This window comes from Sceloporus undulatus, chromosome 4, assembly GCF_019175285.1.
Source record: "Sceloporus undulatus isolate JIND9_A2432 ecotype Alabama chromosome 4, SceUnd_v1.1, whole genome shotgun sequence".
NCBI lineage: Eukaryota > Metazoa > Chordata > Lepidosauria > Squamata > Phrynosomatidae > Sceloporus > Sceloporus undulatus.
Genome location: NC_056525.1, coordinates 71,132,746 through 71,137,284, shown reverse-complemented (window position 1 = coordinate 71,137,284; position 4,539 = coordinate 71,132,746). Strand labels below are relative to the sequence as shown.

Here is a 4,539-nt window from a genome sequence, read left to right as displayed (position 1 = left end):
TTTGCCCATGACCTTTCTCAGCAACAGTTTCTCTGATTGAATTAATTAGGCTGCCCATATTTGTTGGCATGCAATACCCATTTGGCATTCTACCCTGATTTTGCCCTGTCAGCATGCCAGGGCCTTGTTTTGGAGCCTATCATGCAAAAAAAAGGCAGGGGAGATTAATGCCGGTTAATGTGTAACTGTCTTCTTTACCTTTCACCTTTTTCTACATTCACCCTCCATTTTCTTGGGCACCTGCCACTCCCACAGTACACAGAACAGGAAGAAAGAGAGAGTGTGAGCCCAAGTGAGAAAGCCAGAGAGGACAGGGAGAACCTGGCATAATTCCTCAGGTAATTCCCCCCCCCCCTTTTCAGGGTATGTTTGGGAAAGGGGAAACCAAGGAAAAGAGGACAAGATTTTAAAGCAAAACAGCCTTGCCTCATGTCAAGAGTGCTTTATAAAGAGGGTTATGCCTCTGTGTGTGTGTGTGCATCTGCCTGCATGCTGATTTTGGAGAGTCCAAGTTTGCTTTGTAGAGTTTGGAAGTGGGAGTTTGAGGGGGCCTTGGTTATGATTCAGAATCAGGAAGTCAATTATGTTTGGTGTTGTTTTTTTTAGCTCAAATTAACTGATAAAGTACTTTTGCATTTTGTGTGTGACCTGCATGAAGGAAAATGAGTAAATGTCATTCTCTCTGTGTTAGTGGAGCTTGCTAACTCTGAGCCAAGAACTACATAGACAGTGGGCATAAGCAACTAAATAGAGTCCAGTTCTAAAAACTTGCTTATGAAAGTCAGTGTAAACACTCCCTTCTGAAAATCCAGCTTGCTCCAACTTGTCCACTTGTTGTAGGCCAAATAAAGCATTGCTTCCGCTTTGTTTGGAACTCCTTCATTCATGGTCTTTGGCTGGCCTACTGTCACCTTCCCTAGACTGAGGATGGAATATATAACTAAGGGGCAAAACAAATCAGCTAGAAATTCTGGCATCAGGGTGAAGTGGGGGCATGGCAACTGCACAACGTATGCCCCTCAGCCGCCCCCACACTGCCCGCCCAACCACATGACGGGCAGCGTCATGGTGCTCCTTTGGCACAGCATTCAGATGATGTATACCAAAAGGAGTGCTGGAAAGTGCTGCTGCGGTGGCAAAGGTGCCTTTTTGCTGGCTTTAAAAGGAGTGGTATTTTGCAGTTTCTTTTGGAGCTGGCAAAGTGCCAGATCAGGGCTATGGCATGCAGTTGCTGCAGCCCCGATCCCGTGCTGAAAGGGACAGCAGGACATTGCTCTATCGGGGTGGTCTGTTTTGCCCCTAACTGGAACCAAGAAAGACATCATGGGATCTGGTCATTTTTATCTATCTGCCATGGCTAAAAAGAGGTCCTAGGGTGAAGGCATTCTTTCAGTTTCTCTTGAAAGACCCTATGCTCTAAACTCTGGTTGGTTGAGGACCATCAATAGACTTTGTGCATGGTGACCACCTCAGTCAGCAGAAGCTGGTGAGCAAGAGGAGAGCGTGTCCTGCATCTCCTAAGCAAGACTACTCCTTCCAAATGCAGAGTCTCATGGCCAGTGCTGAAGTAAGGTTTAGCTGCCACTAATCCATTTAGCTTTTGCGTGTGAAACAGTGGGTGGATATTCTGTCTTTCCTTCAGGCGGCAAAATGTCCTGTCCCAGCCATTATTGGGTTTCCTTTTCATATTCTGGTACTATATGTCCCTAAATTTTGCTGATGAAACAAGCCACCAGTTTCTCTTTCTGTTTGTTTTCTTCTGTCTTTTCCAGTATCTCTGGGAACTTATGGGGACTCCTGGGAGGTATGTGTACGTTTGATTTCACCTGCATGCAGCTTTGCACGGTGCTCTTCTGGGATGCAAACTGCATGTTGGGATTGAAGTCCATCACTGTTGTGTACCTGTCTGGTTAATTGTTTCCACTTGCTCCATTTTTTTTCCTGGTGGAAGTTTCTTATCTTTCTTATCCATGCTTTCCTGTTGATATCCCCTATCTCCTCTCCAATTCTCTGTCAACTAGTAAATCTTCATTTTAACATCAATTTGCTCCTTCATAATTGTACTAGTGAAGGGCCTTCTGAGTACGGAGATCCTGTTTTATTTTATTAAGATGAAGCACCTGTTTGATTTTATTATCCTATCTCATTTATTTATTTAAATATTTATTTCCTGCCCTCTGTCATAAGATTTCAGGGAGACATATGATAAAAGCAATTTAAACCAGTTAAAATTTAAAAACAATAAAAAATAATCTAAAAACCTATTAAACAATTTAACAACCTAGAAGATGTCAAAATGATTTAAAACCATGTACACATGCAAATCAGGATGAACTTATTATATCCAAAAGTCTTTAAGAAAATATACATTTAACATGGCACCAAAATGAACCAAGTTTTGATACCAAGTGGGCCTCCAATGTGAGGGCATTCCACAAATGGGGCACCACAAGAGAAGGCACTCTCTCATGTCCACACACCATTTATTGTTTCCAGAAAATGACCCCACTAGCAAACCTCAATCCGCAGGCAGAGACAGACAGACAGACAGTGGCAATAGTCGAAGAAGTCCCAGGCTATTTTATTCCACTATCTCTCTCCAATCTGAATTTTGACAATTAGTTTTCTGTTATACTTCTCTTCATCTTTTATTGATGTCTTGGTTTAAACTACAATACTGATCTGCTGGGACTAAAGCCTTGTGTCAAGGCAGTATTCAGGTATCATCTTGCATACACATATGAAAAGTAGGACCAGAGGGGTGAAGGGAGTCCTGACCACTCCAGGAAACACCTAGTGAGGGGTGTCACCCAGTGCAGCTCTTTAAGGAATGAGCAGTGGTGGCCATGGTGGCAGGAATGTGGAGGTCTCAGTCCTCCACTCCTCTGTCACTGCTGCTTGTCTCTTTGATCCCATGGTTCCCTGAGGAAACAAGCAATGGCAGCAGGATCATGGAGGATTCAGGCCTTCACACATACACTGCTCCTGCTGCTCATCCCTTCAGGGCACTGCGATCCCAGATGAAATGAATGGTGGCAGTGGTGGGAATGTGGAAGGCTGACAAACATTCATCATTTTTTAACACCCCCTTTCCAGTTTTGTTGGGGGATGGTTTAAAAAATGATCCACACCAGGTGTGAAACATGCCTGGTATGTCACTGAGCAGGACACATGTGGTGCAACAATGTGAGAATGTGGTCAAGGTGGCAAAAGATATTAATGAGGAAGAACACACAAGCTAGGAGCTGCTGCAGTGGTTTGCCTTTGCCTGAGTCTACTGGGAAGTGCTCTCTTTTCCTTTCTCCCTGCTGAATTAATTGAGTACAAATTACTTTTGCATTTTGAACTGATTTGCAGCAATTGAACTAAGCTGAGGACAAAGGGGAGAAGTGTGCGTGTGCATGTAGGAACTGGAACATTTTAAAAGCAGCTGAAAAAGTGGGATGGCAGAGGATTAATTGAGGCAGTCCCTGCCAAATTGGAAGAGTTGGGGGGCATGCATTCTGCTTTCAGGGTTGGATTAAGACACCCTGAGGCCCCAAACTGCCCTACGTTTAATAGGCACCATGGTACTACCAAATAAATGTGATTGTTCTATTTCAGGTGGAGGTAGTATTTTTTAAAGGTCCCTCATAACCTGAAGTCCAATTTTGAACATAGGTTTCCCAGTTATTATCTGAAGCCCTACTACTGCAAGGACCACCCTACTTTCCCCAATCTCTGTTTCTCCCTCTCCCACCCCCCTTTCTGTATTATTTGCATCAAAGGGTAAGCTGCCTTCATAGCTCCCTGAAAGGAAAGGCCCCATGGTATATGAGGATGCGATGAAGTTAGCCTCACCATACCTTTTCTACGTATGTTGCTCCATAGAGCAGGTTGTTAGGATTTTTATGTAAGTATGTTAAAGGCACCTGTATAACACTGACCCTGGAATAATTTAATAGCCTGAGTCAGACTCTAGGTGCTGGCATTGGTTTTAAAAGATTTGGAACCTAAATTATCTGCAAAAACACTCTCTGTATCAGCCAGCCTTTACCTGTTCAACATGTGAAGAATGATTTGTCTTGTTGTCCCATCACTAAGGGAAATAGATTCAGCGATGAAAACAAACAGGGGAGTTTATTACATGGGGGCAAACTGCAAAAATCCCAGGCAGAAACAGGATTTAAAAACCAGAAAAAACCTGCAAAAGTGTGTAGTTTTTCACACACCTTAAACAGAAAGTAGACAAAACCCACTCCTTTTTACTTTTGGGATTTTCCAAAAGTAAAAAGGAGTGGATTTTGTCTAGTTTCCATTCGGGTTAATGTCGCGTTGATTCTGATTAACGTAAACGTCATCTGAAAAACAACCCACCTTTGTCGGTTTTTTCTACTTTCTGTTCGGGTTAAACCAAACATTGTCTGAAAAACGACCTGCTTTTCCAGGTTTTTTTCCAGTTTAAATCCAGTTTCTGCATGGGATCCGTCCCATGTGATAAACACCAGGGTTTTCTCCAGGTTGATGTCTTGACTCTAGAGTAGCCTCCCCGAAGAGGTA

General features: G+C 43.2%; 1 protein-coding gene across 4 annotated transcripts in view; it reads left to right on the top strand.

The window, feature by feature from the left end:
• Positions 1-227: 227 nt before the first annotated feature.
• Positions 228-4,539, top strand: part of C4H1orf210 (chromosome 4 C1orf210 homolog) — a 15,777-nt gene continuing 11,465 nt past the window's right edge. For 3 of the 4 annotated variants that reach the window (XM_042465752.1, XM_042465751.1, XM_042465750.1), the window contains exon 1: positions 228-338. The gene's annotated coding sequence lies outside the window, so the exon portion shown is untranslated. Of the gene's footprint in view, positions 339-1,772; positions 1,805-4,539 lie in introns of all 4 variants that reach the window. The other variant, XM_042465753.1, reaches the window with a different exon arrangement.